The sequence below is a fragment of the Cricetulus griseus genome, chromosome 6 (genome assembly GCF_003668045.3).
Source record: "Cricetulus griseus strain 17A/GY chromosome 6, alternate assembly CriGri-PICRH-1.0, whole genome shotgun sequence".
In the NCBI taxonomy this organism is placed as follows: domain Eukaryota; kingdom Metazoa; phylum Chordata; class Mammalia; order Rodentia; family Cricetidae; genus Cricetulus; species Cricetulus griseus.
Window position 1 is genome coordinate 21819416 of NC_048599.1, and position 21159 is coordinate 21840574.

General features: G+C 45.2%; 1 protein-coding gene across 1 annotated transcript in view; it reads right to left on the reverse strand.

Moving 5' to 3' along the window:
- Ctnnbl1 (catenin beta like 1) overlaps positions 1 to 21159 on the reverse strand; it is a 154984-nt gene that overhangs the window by 132955 nt on the left and 870 nt on the right. The gene's annotated exons all lie outside the window — the stretch shown is intronic.

Here is a 21159-nt window from a genome sequence, read left to right on the forward strand (position 1 = left end):
ATCAGATTGACAACACTCAACACTTACACTCAGCAGTGTAAGTGCCGGTAAGAATGCAGAGGAACACTGCTGACACTGCTCATGGGGTATTGCGAGGGCAGAGCTAACTGATGATGCTGAAGAACATTGAAGACATTATTCTCTGCAACTATTCCAGTGCATGCACACACACTGGGGAAATTCTCACACAATGCTCACTGGAGCACAAACACAATAAGAAAACAGCTCTCTGGTTAGTGAGGCAGTGGTTGCAAAAGTGCATGGGAATAAAAGAAGTTCATGCAGAAGACTGCAGGTAAAAGAAAAGACTCAGAAAAGAGCCGAAGGACCTAGTAAACCTCAAGCTCAACAAGTCAACTTCATGACCAACTTCAGTGCTTCAGCTACACAGATGCCTGTTAAGGGCACACTTTTAAAAAACTCAGCATTGCACCAGCTGGGCATGGTGGCACATGTCTGCAATACCAGCACTTGGGAGGCTGAGGCAGGAGAATCGATTGCCTTAAGTTTCAGGCCAGCTTGGGCTGTAAGAGTAAAGACCCTGGCTCAAAAACCAACAACGACAACACTAAGCATCAAACTCAGCCTCAGCTGCATGGCACTGAGTAAATAAACCACTTGGCATGAAAAGAGGCATCACAAACCAGAGATATAGTGCATAGACAGGGCCTGGAAACTCCAGCAAGGGACCCAGGGAAGCCTTGGAGTGTGGGAGAATCCACACCTTCAGCCACTAAGTGATGCCTTCTTGGACTGGGAAGATGCATCTGTGCTACCAGGAATGGCAGGTCACCTTCTTTCTAAATAGAAAACCTCCTGTCAGCCTGGAGACCCAGCCCAAGAGTTCTCCAAGTGCTCCCTCCAGCAAGGATCCTTAGCTACCTTACTGGTGGGTAAGACCTCTGTCTGCTTTCACATGTGCAAACACACACACACACACACACACACACACACACACACACACACACACACACACACACACACACAGCCTTCCATCCCTTCCATTAAACCATGAGCTAGGTCCTAAAGAGTAAGAACTCTGGGATCTGACTCCTGCTCAGCACCCAACAGTGCTTGCTCCTGGTAGGTACCTGATCCATGTTGCCCAATCAGTGAGACAGATTTGGGCTTTAGCACACACATACTGCTTGGATGAAGACAACAGGAAAGATGTCCAAGCACCACAATTGACCTAGGATTCTAATCCCATACTGTCAACAGCCCCACCCCTACCCCATCCACCACCCCAGCAGAACCCTCTATGTTCTTCTGAGATTTTGGCATTCAGTATCTGAGCCTTACTCAACTTAAATGAAAACTCTTTCTCTCTGGCTGCTTTTCAAAATGATATTTGCCACAACGCTTTTAAATTAAAAGAAAAATGTTTTATCTATCCTGCTGATGAAATTTGAGAAGTACACAAATACCAGCAATGATTACAGGATGAAATCAGAATGCCTCTACAGATCCTATTTTATTTTGTTTCAGATTTATTTTCTAATTTGCCTTTTGTGTTTTTTGTGTGTGTGTTTTTGTTGTTGTTGTTTTCAAGTCAGATTTCTCTGTTGTAGTCCTGGCTGTCCTGGAACTAACGCTGTAGACCAGGCTGGCCTCGAACTCACAGAGATCCATCTGCCCCTGCCTTCCAAGTGCTGGGATTAAAAGCATGCACCACCACTGCCCAGCTTTTTTTTCCTCCTAACTTTTTAAAGATTGTTACATTTAATAAATGAGTGTTAAGTACATAGGTAGTCATGAACATGATAGGCAAAGAAAGGACACACACACCAACATCCGCCTTACCAAAGTCTCCCACCCGTCATGGGAGTTTTCCTTCTGTATATGTTTTTCTTTTTGGTTGATGAATAAAACACTGTTGGCCAACAGGGTGGCAAGATAGGCAGGTCTACGAGATGAGGGGAATTCTGGGAAATGTGGCTGGACAGAGTGGTGATGCTGCCGGAGGAGTAACACCATGCTGGCCATTACCGGGTAAGCCACAGCCTCGTGGCAATACATAGTTTGATAGAAATGGGTTAATAATTAAGACAGAGATAGCCAATAAGCCCTAGTCATCGGCCAACAGTTTCATAATTAATACAGCATCCATGTGTTCATTTGGGACCAGGCTGGTGGGTGGGAACTTCTGTAACAGTGCCACCCTAAATTGCACTGTATACAAAACTTAGTACAAGTGATATTCAGAGGGTAAGCACAGTAAAACTCAATTAGCTCCGCCGTACTACTTACAGATGAATAAACTGAGACTCAGCACAGAAAAGGGACTTGCGCCCCACAAGTCCAGTCTCCAGAATGCCTTCTGTGTCACAACCCCAGAAGTGACCCTCAATGTCACACTCACACTGTGTCTGTCCAATGCCATTATGTTTTAGCTGAAATTAAAGCCCTTTGTGCAGCTTTGCTGCCACCCTTTAAGCCAGAAGAACACTGCCTATGGACATTCTGATTCCAGAGTATCAACTGCCCCTGTGAGGATCACAATAAAAACTTCCCAGATCACTTGGAGGAGAACCCATGCTGAGCCTCGAGGTACCTCCCACAACCCCAGACCACTCTGAAGTTTTAAACATTAACTAACAAACTGACATGAGAAAACTACTGAGAATTGTGAGGCGGGTGCAAAGGCACAGCTGCAGTTCAGCACTTGGGAGCTAAGGCAGGAAGGTCTCAAGTCTGAAGCCAGCCTGGGCTACATAACAGGACCTTGAAACCATGAACTGTTTTAAACCACAGCTCAAATATACAAATGCTTTATGAGGAGGAGGGGTTGGGGTATGATGCATTTGGCACAAGTGGGCCCACACAATGGTCCTGAATGTTATATGGCACACCTGTCACAGGCAACTGAGCTGACAGAGAAGTCTCCAGCCACCAGACCATTGTCTCTAACAACAGATGATTCATTAACAAAAGTAGGGCAAAGAGATCTTCAAGTTGCCTCTAAGATCACTGTTGAGACAAGAGTTGCATTCTTCCTTCAAACAAAAGGAAGGGGCTGTTGGGGGGAAGGCATGCATACTTATACTTCCAGGACAGACAGGAAGTAAGGATACTTGAAGATGATGAGCTGGGAGAATGAATGCCTCAGAAATGCTAACCCTTCTTCATTAGCTTTCTCACTTAGCCACATAACTCAGCCAAAACATTAGCAGCCCCACACAGGAGTCAGATGGCTGTTCACCTGAGGGTCCACACTGCAGGTGGCAGGGCAGCCTCTGAAAGCACAGCGTGACTGCCACCAGGCTCTCCAGCACCTGCTGCTGGATGACTTCTCAGCTTGAATGAAGTATCACTTCTCTGGCCCGTATGCATGCCTGTTGATGAGTCCATCATGCACGATGAAAAAGGATGGCTTCCGTCGGCTGTGGTCTAAGATGCACTTTATTCTCCTTAACTCAAAGGTTTTACAATTTTACAGATGGCCGACATCTCCACTCCCACCAAAGAGAAGACTGCTGAAGGAATCATCTGAGACGGGCATCCAGTGTCCAAAAAAAGGAGAGTGCACTGGCCACCTGGCCACCTGGGAAGGGTCATGGCCTTGGCTACCTGCAAATTCTCTGTGCAAGTCTCCTCCTGCCAACATTTCTCTCTCTCTCTCTCTCTCTCTCTCTCTCTCTCTCTCTCTCTCTCTCTCTCTCTCTCTCTCTCTCAGGAAGGCTACAAAACAAATCTCAAAGTGACCTGAGACTAGCAGCTACTGACTTCAGGAGCATTTGAACAGTCCTCAACTTCCTGTCAGTCAGGAGCCCTGCCTGGTAAATGAGATAGGCACAATACATTCCTCACAGGCAGGACTCCCTGAGGCTGAGGAATACATACATAAATGTCTTCCAAAATACACAGTAGAGTAAAACAATTGTTTTGAACCACCTTAGCAGGTTTAGGACATCAAATTTAAAACTGCCTCAAAAAAAAAAAAAAAAAGCAAACAGGAATCAAATGGAGCAAAGGCAACATGCATGTTGCAAAGACAGCATTTCGGTGTCTGGGCTTGACTTCATGATAAAGGACAGCAAATGTTCATAAACAGGTTTCCTCTGTGGGTGAATCTCCAGTCAGTTTCAGCCAGCTCAGAGAGAGCCATCAGGCAAACTACCCATTAGCTGTCACTTTAGAATGACTTCAGAAAGGCAGCCCCAGAGCTCTGCTGATATCTTTTCAACAACCTCTTAATCTTGTTTATAACACCTGTGTTAAGGCAGCCCGACATCAATTCTACTCACTTGTCTCAGACTGGAATTACTCAGAAACTCAAGGGTTCCAGTAAACATCCAACACCAGAGACGGGCTGCCTCAAACAGCTTGAAAACAGAAGCTAGCCACCTCTTAAAACACACTGTGAGCCACACTGAGCCTTAAATTTCACAAAAACAAAAAAACATAGGCATGAAGATCCCAGAACTGTGGGATCTGAAGAACCCAGAAAAATCTTCCTACAGCTTTTTTACCAAGTGACCAACTCAAACTGCACGGTCACCACTAACTGCAAGCCTGCTCTGGGTCATAAATGGGTCACTTTCTTTCCAATCCCAAACATGCCTTCTGGAGAGGTAATATTCCAAAATGGAGGGAGTGGGGCTATAAGAGACACCTCAGCAAACTGCCCAAAGCCAGAGCTAGAAAATGGTAGTGACTGATTCAATCAGGTCAGGTAGGCAAAGCTTGATGGTGTCATGATACAGCATGAGACAGAACCAGCTTGCCTCCCCTGTCTCTGTGCTGACTGCACATCTGTCCCTGGGGGTCCTTACACTTGAAATGAGCTAACAGCAATAATTTACACACGTGCATCCCAGGCCTATATGAAACACAAGACACCCGAGAAACTGATGTTAAACTAGTCCATGAGTAAAGAGACACACGAGAATGGACTTTGATGACATTGGACAAATCACCACAAATCTCAGAAAAAAGCCCCCCTAGTATTGTGAGATAATAATATATGGAAAAGCCAAACCCCAAAAAAGTACTCAATAAACATTAAACACACATACCCACTACATGTGTGTATGAACATATATACAGTGTGTGTGTGTGTGTATATATATATATATATATATATATATGTATATATATATATATATATAATTGGAATAGACATTCTCGAGCCAACCAACACAAAATAAAAACCAATCTCGTTGTTTTGTGCCTAAAATTTCTTTCATTTCTTGCCTATAAGGCTGGTGCAGAGAAAACAGCAATTATGGCCCACAGTGGACTTACAGTAAATCTCTGGCAAATAAATGAATCAATCGATCTCTTGCTTTAGGGTCAGAGGCAGCCCTAGTCTTTAAGAGAAATGTCAATCAACTCTCGAGTTACTAGAGGAAAGAAATTGGGCTTTTGTGAAGACCATCTGCTATTATTTAAGGCAAGTTTCCTATGAGTAAGGCCACAAACACAGCTTAATCTACACTTCATCAAGAAAGAAGCAGCAGGGGGCTGGGGGATAGCTCAACAATGAAGGGCTTACCTAGCACATGTGAAGCTTCAATCCTCAGCACCACATAAATAAATGGAATAAACATTTAAGAACAAAGCAAAGGCTGGAGAGAGGACCTGAGTCCAAATAGCACTCACAGAAAAAGCCTGCTATGTCCACTTGTGTTCTGGGTTAGCACCAATGTTGTGGAGGACAGAGGCAGGAAAATCACTGGGGTTTGCTGGCCACCTGTCTAGCTCCAGCTTGTGTGAGAGGCACTGTCTCAAAGGAGTAAAAGGGAGTGCTTGAACAGGACATCCAATGTCTTAATCTGGCTTCTACATGGCACACACAGACATATGCCCCTCCCCTATAGTACCTCATACCTATAATCCCAACCATAAGGAGACTGAGGCAGGAGAACTGTAAAAAGGCAACTGGTAAAAAGGCAACTGGAGAGATGGTAAACCACAATGGGAAAAGGTATATAACAGACACCCCAATTTAATCACTAATTTTGGGTGGAACTTCATTCACCCACCCGCCCCTCACTCCACCCTCCTCAAGTCAAGGGCAGCTAGTGAGCAGTTACCCTATGGCAGGCTCTGATCTGGCCACAGCCCTTGAAGAGCTCAAGGCAATGAGAAGGGCATTTATAAGGAACCAGGCAATTCCTATGCATAAATGATACCTGTGACAGAAAGGAAGCCAAGGAGTACAAGGCCAAGCAGTGGTCCTATGCCTTCCCGTTCTGCACAAGTTTTCATTTTAAGCTGCCTTCATTTATGGGAGCCACCTTCTAGAAGAATTTGATCATCTACTCGATGGGTGTCTCATATAGAAGCTCTGTGAGCCTCCCTTCCTCATCTGCAAGTAGAGAAGAGTCAGCACGCACACATCAAACAGCCCAGAGTCTGGCTCTCAGTGGGCTTCAACACGGAAGTCACAGGCCTCTGTTTTGTTTTTGCATGGGTGACATCTGTGCTCCTCTTTGAGCTGCTTGTCATCTGCTGCAATTTAGAAACATCATCCCTGCAAGTGACTGTCTTCTTCCATACGCACAAAGACAACCTGCCGACTGAAGGGCAAGCTGCTACTGCTGCAGAGGTGAGACTGCAGGCCCAGCCACACATCCCCGGCCATGTTACCCACCCGGGCTCAGTGTCACACTCCTGAGAAGAGTACATTCACCGCACTCAGCCATCACCAAGTTCACATGGGGAGAAGGGCCTCCACTCCACACAAGGTGAAGCAAGGGGAAAAAAAAAAAACAAAAAACACTTTTTTAATTAAAGTAAGACTTCCTCAACCTTCTGCTGACAATCACAGCTACAACACAAAGCTCAGTGCCAGGCAGCTAACCGGTCTCCACACTGCTGGAAGGGTGGCTCGAAGCCCTCGGAGGAGGGAGGGGAAAATTACTAATTTAAACAAAATGTTTAATCTTCTAATTATGGGGCAGGCTCCAAGAGGATGGAAAGTGATTTGCAATCTTCATTATGGAATCCCCACGCGACCATGGCACAAGTCATGTCAGCCACAGGCAGATGCCATCTCTCCTTCCCCTCTGAGCTTTCTGTGTCCTTGCCAGATCTGAGAGGATGGAAGAAAACTAACAGCAGAAAAATGTAGGTGAACCATGAATTGTGGCTCTCTAGTTCATTATGCTGGGTGAGGCAGAGACGCCCCGGGATAAGATGGCAAGGTAAGATCCCAGACTTCATTCACCAGGCAAGCCGAACAGCCTGAGGCCCTCTCAAACTCTGCTGCCTTGCAGAACTGCCTGCCTCAGGTGGTACCGAAGCGATTCTTTTCACTTCTTGTCATCGGACTGAGAAGCGTGGAGAATCCGGGTGGTGCCCCAGCAACAGCACCTCTGGTCAGAAGGAAGCTGCTCCTCTGCAGATAGGCTTCTATCCTCACTAATTCGTGTTATCTCTGCCCATGCAGATCTCTGTGCTAACTCAGGGGGAAAAGTCCCTGCCAAGCAACCCTGACAAGTCTGATGGCGGAATTCCCACTGGAGAAGGCGGAGGCAGCAGAGGCAGGCAATTATTCCCTTTCATTAGGGACAGGTCCTTTTAAGTTGGGTTGGTTGTTTTGTTTTGTTTTAAAACAAGAGGTAGCCATAGTGGACACTGCCCACTGCAGTCACTAGCACAACCAGCAGAAACTGCCAGCTGCAAATGATGTGCTGGAAGTCCTAGGAATGGCCATGCCCCTAATTACCCACTGCAGCGTGAAGCGGGCTTGGAGGGGATGGCAGCAGATCTGGGCAGATCAGCAGCCACGTTTAATCAGCAGCCCCGGCCATCTGCAGCTGTTCTGCAGGAGCACGGGGTTCACAGTTCCAAAGCTTCCTGCAAAGCACAGGTGCTGTGGGTCAGCTGTGCAGTCCTGGGGCCTGCCAGAGCCGCTTTCTTCCTTCTCTCAGGCCAGGGTACTCCTCAGTAAAGGGCCCTCTGCCCACACTCTCTGTGCCAAGCCTGGAACTAGGAGAGAGCTGCTTCTTGATTAGGTCACAGCAGATGAAATGTGCAGGGAACAACAGAGGCGGGAAAGCAATTACCCAAGGGAGATCATGGCATCAGCTGTGGCCTCTCAGCAGAGGTGGATTCTGTACCCCTTCAATAGCCATGCTGGCCAGACTGACCCTCCACAGCCTCACAACCAAGTCAGACTGTCACTCCACCGCTTAAGAGCCCTAATGACTTCCCACTACACTGAGAAGAAAACCAGTGTTGGGTTTCTCCCTCCTCCAGGCTGGCCCAAATGAGACAAGCTTGTTCCCACCTTGGCGCCTTCGTGTTGGTTGTTCCTCAGCTTACTCTGCTACTCACACAGTTCTTCACATGGCTGCCTTTCTCGTCATTTAGTTCTCAACTGAAATACCATCAAGAGGCCCTCTAGAACCTTCTCTTGTAAACAGCAATCACTGCTCAGTTACATTGGCCGTGTTTTCTTTTAAAAACACATCTGACTCATCTTCCATCCAGTACGGCCGTTTGCATATTCTTACTTACTTCTTCTGGCTTATTGTCTGCCTTGCCTCCCTGGATGTAAGCTCCAAACAGACAGGGGCTTTGAACAGTGTCAAATGTAATACTTTACACGAAATTGGCATTTAATAAGCGTGTAGAACAACTAAAGAACAAAGGTTCAATATAGACCACTAATCCACATAAAATTTACTAACCCCTGAAAATCTGGATTGGCTCACAACCCGACTCTGAGCATATGTCATGGTGCCCTGGAAACAACAATAAACAACACCCACTCTCCTTGCCAACCCTAGTAAATAACTAGGAAACAATAACAAAGGGAGACAGAGCCAAGATGGAGAACTTGCAGACTGCCTAAGAACTGGAAGAACTGAGGGCTTCTTGGGTGGGGTTTACCCAAACCATCTTCTCACAGAAAGTGGGCTGCACATGGCAATGACCAATGGGCTGTGGCCAAAACATGGGTCTTGAAGATCCAGACATAGAAGAATTTGACATTGAGGCAGTCCAGGTTCATTCATACATAGTTCTTGGTGTTGGGAGCCAGACAGCACACATGCAGACTCCATCTGAAAGACACTGTGTACACATAGTACAAAGGGGAGAAGAAGGAAGGATGCCAGAGAGCCACATGTACAAGAAAGGCACAAACAGGCCAAAACAGGCATTTTGGGTCTTTGATGTCTGTTTCAACCTAGGTTTCATAGGGTTCTGGGTGTGTGAATCTGGATGTATGTGCTGACTTTTTAAAAGGCAAATGGGACTAGAGCAATGGCTCAGAGCTTATATGCACTTAGGGAGGACCCGAGTTCAGTTTCCAGCACACAGCAGCTCAAAACTATCTACAAGCCCAATTCTAGGGGGTCTAATGCTCTCCTTAACCTCCAGGAACATCACGCACGCATGTAGTACACAGACAAACATGGATACAAAACACTCATACATATAAAAAGTAATAACTTTTTATCACAACAGTCCAAGAGCTAAATGAATAGCTAGCCCCCCTCCAGAAAGGCTAGCAGCCAGAGAAAGCCCTGTTGATCAGACATTCTCTAATGCCCAAGATGTCAGTGATAGACAAAAGGAAAATGCTCTAAAGAAACAAAAACAAGTCGTGAATGATTTCTAGAATTTTATAGACCCAATGTCTTGTAGAAGAGTTCTACCAAGAATAAACTTCATCCAACAACCACAGTGTTCTGTGACACCATTAAAAGAAAGAAGCAAAAGGCCTCAAAGGTTAGATTGAAATAGAGAATAGTGAACGGCCATGAAAAGTGGGCATAAGATCCCAGTGCCCCTCCATCCACAGCAGCCAAAGCTCTGTACAGAACAAGAGAAAACCTGCGCACAGTTAGGATGCACTCATAACGATGGCCCTGAGCACACAGTGCAGCCTACTCTGTGTGTGTGTGGGGGGGGGGGGTATGGAAAAGGACAGAGGCATGATCATGGACAAAGCTCTGCTCTGAACCCCATCCTGTCAGCCAGTAGTTGGGTCCTGAGGCAAGGTACTTTCCCATCAGGGCTCCAGCCTCCTCACAAGTAAGAGGAGGCGGATGCATGGGGTTCCTCCTTGCTCAGCACTCCCACCTCTCTTAAGGCCTCTGAAACCTGGAAAATGTGTTTATGAAGAACCTGCAGCACATTCTCCAAAGACAGCAAGCAACTAGGAGTCGGCACAATTCAATACAACCTGCTCCACCTTCTAAACCTCATTATGGCTTCTTTCAGCAGCCACCTCAACTAATCAATAGTAATGTCATTTCTCGTCCTCTTTTATCGCTGAGCTCCGGTGTTCTGCTGGATCTTTGGTAGGTCTATTTTCCCCACAACAATGGCTGCACCCCTGTTTCAGCTAACTGAGCCATTATGTGACCCTGAAATGCTCAAAAGTTTCTCTCATCATTAATCTGAGATTCCACTGAAGCTCCATGTGCAGATACTAGTAAACCCAGAGCTGCAATGAAAACAGCCCAGAGCAGATGGTACCGCCCAGAGCACTGGTACAAAGAGTTGGTTAGTTTAAATCGAACAAAAATCCCCACTGGGAAGAATCCTAATCGTCTTCCAATTCTGGGCATTAACACACTAAGCATGTGAATGACATCAAGCAACCTGTTCAATAACCCACCATATATGCTTTTGGCATGCACGGCATTTTGCTCAGTTTCAGATCCTTCTTTGGGCAGCTAGTGACTCTGTACATTGCAAAGCTAAAGAGAAGTCCAAGGACTTCCAAGGGGATGATGTCCTTACACAAGGCTAATACTTTGCTGGGTATGGTAGTAACACCTGTAATCCTAGCATATAGGAGACTGAGGCAGGAGGATCATGAGTTCCCAGACAACTTGAGCTACATAGCCAGACTTTGTCTTAAAAACAAAAACAAAACAACACACACAAAAAAGGGGTTTGGGTGATGGGTAAATCAGTAAAGTGTTTGCCACAAAAACATAAGGGCCTGGGTTCCAGGCACAGTTGCCCATGCCTACAATCTCAACACTGGGAGCTCACTGGTCAGCCAAATGGCCAAAGTGGCAAGCTTCGGTTTGAGATCCTGTCTCAAGAGGTAAGGTGGAGAGTGACTGAAGAAGACACCCAACAATGACTTCTGTACTCCCCAACACTGACTCCTATGCTCCTAACACTGACTCCTGTGCTCCCCAACACTGACTCCTATGCTCCTAACACTGACTCCTGTGCTCCCCAACACTGACTCCTGTGCTCCCCCAACAGATTCCTATACTCCAACACCACACATACAACCAAAGTACATGCACCTGCCCCCCCCACACACACACACACCAGGACAAGGTTAACCAGTTTTCATTTGCCAACCTGCAATCGAGCTGAGAACCTAAGGTTTACGCCTTCAGAGCAGGCACTCTGGAACTCTGGAAAAGAAAATGGCTCTGAACAATTCAGATGAAAAGACTACAGAGCCAATGACTGATTCAGGAGAGGGTAAAAAGAAGGCTCAGAATCCAGGCTCCACCTCTTAATTCCAGTTTTCTTCAGCTACACAGACACAGATCAAAACTACCCACTTCCCTCAGGATGACTGGGGTGTGGGGGAAGGGTGATTTGTAAGTGAGATTCCTGCTACCTGCTAAGCAGAAACTGATTTCTCAGTGCCTTGAAGGAGACCTGGGGAACAAATGGCCCGTGTAGAAGGCATAATTCTTGCTATCAGTGACTGCTAACTGTGGTAGAATAGAACCATGCTCGAGCCTACTGAGAATATTCTACACTGTGGCATGTGTGGGTGACAAACTGTTCTCATTTCGCTTTATTTAATTCTAAACCTTAATCTCCAAGGGACCAAAGATCTTGGGAATACTGAGGCAGCTCTGCAAAATTCAAGACAAACTTTTGTTTCCCTGTAGTATGTTTGTTTGGAACATCAATAATAAAAATCAACTGCTACCATTTATTGGGAACTATACCACCCACACTGCCTCATTTAATCCTGTATTTTACAAAATATACAGATGATAGCCGGGCATGGTGGTACATGCCTTCAATCCCAGCACTCAGTAAGCAGAGGCTGGGGATCTCTGAGTTCCAAGCCAGCCTGAACATAGAAAGTTCCAAGTCAGTCAGGGCTATGTTGGTGAGACCTGGCATAAAAAAAAAAAAAAAAAAAAAAAAAAAAAAAAAAAGCAATGGTAGTCTGAGAATATTTCTAAAGATGGTGAGCTAGAGATAGACACTGTTAGATGATCTCCATTTGAAAGATAAAAAACAAGGCTTGAGGAGGTTAATTAACTGGCCCAAGGTCACATAGCTAGCACTCAGCAGGACTGGGGTTCAAATGCAGGCCATTTGACCCACAATCTGTATTCATCTGCCATGCTAAACATTAAAGATACTTCACAGGCTTCCAATTCTTTCCTCCCGCAGTGCTGACAAGTTATTTTGAAACACGGAATTCTCTGATGCAGTCACTTTTATATAGGAAAACTTCTCTATTGTGTTCAACCTTATTCATTCAATCCTCCAACTGAAACAGTGATGACACCTACTGAGAGCACAGAAAGATACTGTGTTCCCCAATGTCACCCCCAAAATTAAGGAGGCCATTCAATATGAACTACCTCAACGATCTTCCTAAAGAAGGGGGGGGGCCTAGGTCCATGAAGCATTCTCTGTCAGCACACAAAGGAAATGAACCCTCATCTGCCATGACAATAGAACCATGTGATCAAAACAAGCCTGCTTAGGAAGCCACCTGTGTGGCAAAGCTGTGCAAGGCTACATCTAGGAGGTGGTCCTTGGAACAGGAAGGCTAGAAAGGCAGCTCTGGAAGGCATGGCCATCCTCCTTTGGGAAGCCTTCACCTTCCCACAGGCAGAACTGTTTGGTTCTAGATGCCACCACACCTGGCTGATACCTGTGTGACACCACTGACACACTGCACTGGGATCTCAAACCTTTGGAACTCCCCTTAGAGTGCAAATTCCTCAAGCCTTAACTGTGACAGGGCCTCTTCCTACCCAGACTGTGAGTCAGTCCTTCACACGTGCTTAAGCCTTATTGGCTACTGAGGGGAGTTGGCTCACAAGCTTTCATGGTCCAGGGGGAAAAAAATCTTTCATCTCCCAGCCCTTTCATCTTTGAGAAAGGGCCCCAAGGCTTCTTTCAAGTCAGCTGAACAGTTGGCAGCCCTGACAAAAATGCAAAGTGGGGCATGGGAGGGCAGAGGAGGAAGCAGAGAATTGTGTGATAGCCGAACATCTGGCCAGAAGCTCAGTAGACACAAGAAACGTCAATCAGGGCTCCTGGGCTGACAGGTAGCTACATAAAGAAGCTGACTGGGAAAAATGGGTAAGGTCCTCTGAAAGGACAAGAATGAAGTCACAGTCACACTCTAGTAAAAATAAAGTTAAGAACAGTGAGGTCCAAGAAATCACTGGCAGAAGAGGGCATAGACATTCTTCAACAATGTGGGTTTTTAAAACCAGTATTTTTTTTCCTGGTGGTGGTGGCACATGCCTTTAATCCCAGTACCCCGGAGGCAGAGGCAGGTGGAGGCAGAGGCAGGTGGATCTCTGAATTTGAGGTCAGCCTGGTCTACAGAGTGAGTTCCCAGACAGCCAGGGCTACCCAGAGAAGTCCTGTCTTGAAAAACATAAATAAATAAGTAAATAAAATAAAATCAGTACTCCTCAAACTCTGACACAGAAAAACTATGGAACTATGACAATTAAATGAACTACAGGTGCCTACATAGAATACTGGACTGAAAAATGGATCATTAGTGAGAGAGGTGGCAGCACCTGAACTGAGTCTGACATTTTAGTTAATGGTACACACACACATATATACACAGACACAGACACAGACACAGACACACACAGACACACACACACACACACACACACACACACAGAGTTTTATTTTTTAAGAGGTAAATTAGGGACTGGAGAGATGGGTCAGTGGTTAAGAAGACTGATGTTCTTCTGGCAGATCTAATTCCCAGCACCCACAAGGGGGGCTAACAACTGTAATTCTAGTCCCAAGGAATCTGATGCCCTCTTCTGGCCTCCAGGGGCACTGTACCCACAGGGTGCATAGACATACATGCAGAAAACACAGCCATACACAAAATAACTAATTAAAAAAAAATTTTAAGAGAAAAACTATCCAGAAGGTGAAGTAGCGAATATGCATCAAAGGTGAGAACAAGGGCACACATGCCAGCCAGCAAACAGGGCAGCAGAGCCTAAGCTTCCAAAAGGAGGCAACTCCACAACGCACTTAAAGGCAGTGTGGGGCCCTTGGGTTCAGGTCCATGATGGTTGATCTGCATTGACAACTTGACTAGCTCCCATGGAGGGGCTAGAAAGATGGCAAGGCTCTTAGCACTTGCTCTTCCAGAGGACCTAGGTTCGGTTTGCAGCATCCACCTGACAGTTCACAGCCATCTGTAACTCCAGGTTCCAGGCAATCTAATGCCCTCTTAGGGTCTCTGAGGCCAGAAAGTATGCATACAGTACACAGACATACATGCACACAAAACACTCATACATATAAAATACAAGTAAATAAATCTTTAGATCCAACATGGAAGCACACCTCCTCCTTGTGGGTCTATGAGGGAGTTTTCAAAAAGTTTTAACCTAGAGGGAAGACACACCCAGAATATGAGCAGGACCAGCCCAGTGGCTAGGGTCCAGAACTGGGTGAAAAAGAAATTCAGCATTCATCTGCCTGATCCCTGATTGTGGATGCAATGTGACTAGCTACCTCTCATTTCTGCTGCCATGCCTTCCCCACTACAATGGAATGACAGTGACTTGAATGAGGTATGTCCCCATAGGCTCATGTGTCTCAACACGGGGACCCCAGTTGGTACTGCTGTTTGAGAAAATTATGAAATCCTCAGAATGGAGAGCCTTGGAGGAAGTGCATCACTGAGAGTGGGCATTGAGAGTTTATAGCCTGACCTCACTTCCTGTTCAATCTCTCTGCTTCCTGTGTGCCTATGGGATCCCTCTGCATTCTGACTGCTGGGCAGCCTCATGCTCCTGCTGCCTCCCCTCCCAACATAAAGGACTCCATCCCTCTGGAACTGTGAGTCCAAACAAGCTATTTCTTCCTTAAGTTGCTTTTGGTCCAGGTATTCAATCACAGCAACAGAAAAGTAACTAATACAAATTGTATGCCCTAAAACTGTAAGCCAAAACAAACCTTCCCACCCTTTAGCTGCTTTCTGTCAGGTATTTGATCTCAGCAACAAGAAGACGAATACATGTCCCATTCCCGGACAACCATCACTTGACACTGAGGATGGACAAGACATGCTGTTATATGCCGGCTGAGTTTACAGAGGCATGGGGGCATACTCTCTATTGTGAGAACAATGAGCTGGGGAAAGACAGATGAGAAGGTTATGGTGAGAAGAAACGAATCTAAGGGGGAGGGACATCAAGAGATAAGACAAACGGAACATCGATGAAACTAGCTCTTTACCTATTATTTATAGGCACCCTGCTAACAAAATTAACTTGGAAAAGCACGAAGCTGTCACACAAAAAGCAGCCTCTTTTGGTATGATCAAAATAATATTCTCAGGGTTAGAACATAACAGGAGGCTCCACAAAAATGAAGGATACATTTTCAACCCAAGTGTTCAGGTGGTAAACAATGTATCTTAGACGTACAACAATAACAACAACAACAACAAAAAAAAAAAACTGAAAAGGTTCAACCACAAACTCCAACTCCTATCTTAAAAGCGGGAAGCAGGTAGCAAGAAGTACAAAGGACAAACACGTACAAGAAAAATATCCTCATTCAAGTAAGCTTGAACTAGCACTTTATGTGCCTACTAGGTAAATGGAATGCAGGCCATGACAAGCTGTACTATCACGACTGCAGTAAACTTCAGCGCAAAGCGTTCAAAGAAGGAGAGGCTCCCCATGAGTGCTAGGTACTGTCTCTGCAGCTGACAGGACCCCACTGTCTCTGACCACTCCCCCAAGGCCCTGAACACCCACCGCACAAGTTTGTTCATGACAGTTGGCAAGTGACTCTTCCCAGCTTCCTCTGTCACTGACAGAACTCCTCCCCATCAGGGTGGGATTCCAAAATCGCCCTTTGTTCAATAACCAAGTGGAACCCACACCCTCCAATCCAACCCGACTATGAGCTTATCTGAGTATTCCTGGGATACTTACATTCACACAGTGAGGTGTTTAATCTGAGTGGTCCTGGATACTTACATTCACACAGTGAGGTGTTTAAATGCCCACTTCACGTCTCACATCATGAATTCAAGGCCCAGGATCAGTTCTCAATGATTTTAACACATGCAACCCTTAGCTCAGGAGACAGCACAAAGTAATTAGGAATGACAAGTGGGAATGAGGAAACGCCACATGAACAAAGGAGCTTCTCACAATATTGCCTCCAAGAACAAAAACCTGGATACTACCTAAATATCCAACTGCAGAGAAATAACTCAGGGGGAAAGATCTATTAGTCAAACAAAAAGCCCACATATGTTAAAAACTAACATAAAGGCTATGTAGGAAAAAAATACATGCTTAATTTAAAAAAGAACATGAAACAGTACATACACAATAGTTATAGTCATGCAAAATATGTAAGACTGTGGCAACAAAAAGTATTCATTGGATTAGGGTAATAGTTTTTCTTGCCTCAAATTCTTTCATACTAACAGTTGATGATCATTAAAATTTATTTTAAAAGTAAGAAATTGGAGAGGGGCAAAATTAGAGGTTGCTAGAAGCCCCTCCAACCCAAGAACATGCTGCTATTACCCACATACAACAGGAGTGGGTGTCTGCAACATCACCCAAGCCAAGGGTCCCTGACCCCAATCTGCCTCAAAGAGAATTCTCTGGTGGTGCAAAGCCAGCTATTCCCACCAAGCCAATCTGAACTAAATGTGAATTCTTTATTGCAAAACTTCAGAGGTAAGAACTTTTTCCAGACATCTGTGGAATGAGTATTAATGAGAGTGCCCTGGAGTTCAGATCTGCTCCTATGCGGAAGAAACTTCTCAGCCGAGCAACTGCTGGGCACACGTCTTGATGAGATGTCTAAGCCTGAAGGCATCAGAAAAAAGTACATTTCCATATTGGGAACATAACTGGTTTCCTCCTTAAGACTTTTCCACCACCTCCTGTCCACACTGTAATTCTCCTGTCTTCTCAAATGAATTGTTAACATCTGTCAAGGATATAAGGCATACACTGAGGCACTCTCCTGCCTATTACTAGAAGAACCAATCTCAGCAGAAAATTGCAATCTTCCCACCGACTTGCCCCAAATATGAAATTTAATAAGCATGCAAAAAATGTTAAAGTTTTAATAAACATTTCTTGTCACTGTATGATACTTTTTCTTCCTTAGACCCTGAGTTTTAGGAATGGAAAGAACCAGAAGTTGTACAGCCCTACCTCCTCATTTGACAACTGACAAGAAAAATGATGTACAAAGAGGGAAAGTGGCTTGTCCTGAGTCACCCAGATAAATGCTGATAAAGGCTGGATTAAAACCCCAATCTCCCAGGTCTCCAGCCCCAGTCCTTCTATTACGTCAAGCTTTTTTATATACTGGACTCCCTGGAGCCCATGGGCTAAATAATTAGTATCACAGAATTTTAAAGCTACTAGGGACCTCAGAGAGAGTCATACTTAATCCCCTCATTACGCATATAAGGAAACTGAGGCCCAGAGAGATTAAGTGATTTGCTCTCACTTTTGAGTGGCAGGGAAGAAGTAGAGCTCAAGCTGAGAACTCTGCAAACCAGTGCCCATGAGAAGCAAGGGCTGTCTCCACTGGGAAAAGCGTAAAGGAAGTCAGATGATTCTAGACCAGGGTGCTTCATGCACAGTCCCTGACCACCAGCTTTAGCATCACCTGGTATCAGGACACTGAGTCAAACTCTCTTAAGTTGAGAATGTTCCAATCTGACAACTTCACTCCCTTCTGTTCCCACACAGGAGGCTCCAGTGCTCAGGTGAAGTCAGCTTTGCCAATGTTGACTATAAACAACAGTACCTATGATTTATGCTTTCTTCTACACATGCATAAGACATCAATTGAAAGTTTTTTTAAACCTAAAACAAAATGGAAACCATCGCTTTGGCATTCGATGCTGGCACTACTGCCCACTGGCTATCTGAGTTATCAGACAGGGCACCTGCCTCCCTTTCCACGAAGCAGTCACACCATCTACAGCTGGAGGATGTGCTGAGATGTTTGTGTGCTGGTGCAAGGCACACAGACAGACCAGTACAGCAATCAGGAGCTCCAGCTATGAAACACAACTGCCTGAGTATTCCCTAGCTAGGTACCTTCAATTGGGTCTCAGTTTCCTCCACTGTAAGATGGGGATTAAAAACAGTTCCTCATTCCGGGAGTGATCATGCAAGTCTCTAATCACAGCACTCCAGAGGCAAAGGCAAGCAGCAGGTAGATCTTTGTAAGTTTAAGGGTAGCCTGGTCTCCAAGCCAGCTAGGGTCACATAGTGAAACCCTGTGGGGTGAGGGGGATTCCCCCCACCAGGCTAGGGATGTAGCACAATTGGTAGAGTGCTTGCCAAACATTCAAGAAACCCTGCCAGTCCACAGCATACCATAAACCAGGTGTTTTGTGCACACCTGTAATCCCAGCATTTGGGGGGTGGTGCAGGAGGGTAAAAAATCCAAGGTCATCCCTGACTACATAGTGAGTTTGAGGACAGCCTGGTCTACATAAGATCCTGACCAAAAAAAAGGGGGCAGGAAGGAAATTCCTCATAGATCTATTTAGTGAGGATGCAGGTAAATAATTATTTCATGTTAGGTTATCACTGTCTTCTAAGCATTTTCACTTCCATAAGCTCATCTGGTCCTCAAGATTTCCCACAGGAGGATGGCTGTGTTTGACTGATTACAAACTAGACTCCAGGCACCACTGTCTTTTCAAGAGAGGAATGGAGGTAGACCCTGCTCAAAGGAACAGAGCTGCAAATACAAGACCAAGATTCTGGTGACATGTCAGCCACTGCTTTGGCCTGTCAGTCACCACCTTGGCCTGTGACTTCAGCTATGTCTGCCTATCAGACCAGAGTTCTTGTTCAAAACAAGTGGGTTGAATGAAGACATCCGTATCGCCTCTCAAAATGCAAAGGCTTTCTCCTGGCCCACAGAAAGTCCTACAAAGACTGTCCTCTGTCTACATCTCCAGCTTCATCACCTTCTGGTATCCGGCTCTCATACCAAGTTCTGGCTACATGGCTCTTATCTCTGCTCACCTAATAGGCCTGGAGCCTATGCTCATAGCTGCTGTTCCTGCCTTCAACATTCTGCTCTATCATGACCGACTCCTTCTCAACCTTCAGAGCACTAACGCTGGTTTGTCGCACTCCCTCCCTGACCACTCAGTCCACAGAGGCCCTGAAAGGGGTGATTTACAGCAGTGCTGTCCAAAAAAACAGAATGAAAGTCACAAAAAAAAACTTTATATGTAAGTTGAAATTTTGAAGTAAGCACAAAATTTAAGTTTAATAACCTATTTCCCTTAATCCATTATATCAATGCAATCTACATAAAAATTAAGATACTTCATTTTCATTTTTTCATAGCTTTTTTTGTTTGTTTTTCCAGAAAGGGTTTCTCTGTGGCTTTGGAGGCTGTCCTGGAACTAGCTCTTGTAGACCAGGCTGGTCTCGAACTCACAGAGATCCGCCTGCCTCTGCCTTCGGAGTGCTGGGATCAAAGGCATGTGACACCACCGCCCGGCTCCTTTTTCATAGCTTTGAAGCCCAGTGTGTGCATTACACATATTGAAGGGGCTGGATGCAGATGGGCCACACTTGGTGTCCAACAGTTATGTGCCTAGCAGGCCTCAAACCATGCTCACATTTTCACAGCGGATTCTGCTATCCTCCCTTCACAACACTCCCAGAAATCTCAATTTCTTGTTTACTTAATGTCCTTTGGAGACTCCCCCCACCCCATATTTGCCTTTCATACAAAAGTAAAAGCCTTGTCTCATTTATGCCACATGATATGCTCAGTGGACCCAGTACCTTGTACATAGTGGATGTTGAATAAATATCTGTAACCAAAGAATGGAACTTTTCTGGCAGTACCGCTCAGATCGGAGTCAATGGACTCCACTAGCCAGCCCATAACTCCCAAATAAGTACTCATCAGTGACTTGCCCACTACTGTTCTTATTCCATCATCAAATACACTGTCTTTTTGTTTGTTTTCTCTGTGTAGTCCTGGCTGTCCTAGAACTCGTTCTGTAGACCCAGCTAGCCTCCAACTCAGAGATCCTCCTGCCTCTGCCTCCTTAGCACTGGGAGGAGCACTTAGCAAAGGTGTGTGCTACCACCACCCAGCTACGCTGTCATTTTGTTTTTTCCTTTTTGGTTTTTCAAGACAGGGTTTCTCAGTACTGCTTTGGAGCCTGTCCTGGAACTCACCCTGTAGACCAGGCTGGCTTCAAACTCACAGAAATCCGACTGCCTCTGCCTCCTGAGTGCTGGGATTAAAGGCGTGCACAACCAACCACCGGCACTACATTTTAAAGAGAAAAATATTATGGTCTCACATCTTCTGGTTGCTTAGAAATTCTTTCTATTTATGTCTGGAGTCTCTGTCTCTGGGGCCAGTCTTTTATATATTGACTAAGGGAAATAACCATCAATATTACTACTTATGGGCTGCTTTACTAAGCAACAAACATTGGTCTAACAATTTAATAGCTTCCCAACAGACCAAGAGGTCGGCATCATGAGGTATTTTGTTCAAAGTTATAACAATCAGTAAGAAAAAGGAGATTGCAAGCAACCTGGGGCTCCAAATTCAGGTCTTATGTTTGGGGAGTGGGGTCTCACTATGTAGCCCTGGCTGACCTAGAAGTCACCTCCTGCCTCTACCTCCCAGCTTTCAGGCGCTGAGACTAAAGGCATTCGGCAGCAGCAACTCAAGTTCACCTTATTATTGCCTATCCTTGACTTCGGAGCTATTGCTAGTAGCCACACTTTTAAAAAGTCAACACAAATGGGTATGGCTTCAATTATATTTTACTTCACCCATTACCCCGTAGGATGATTCAATTAATATGACCAATGATCAAGATTCGTGTAATCAATATAAAAATACTACCTTTTTCATTTGGTCTTTAAAATCCAGTGTAATTTATAATTACAGTACTTCCTAATTCAAACTAATTACAGT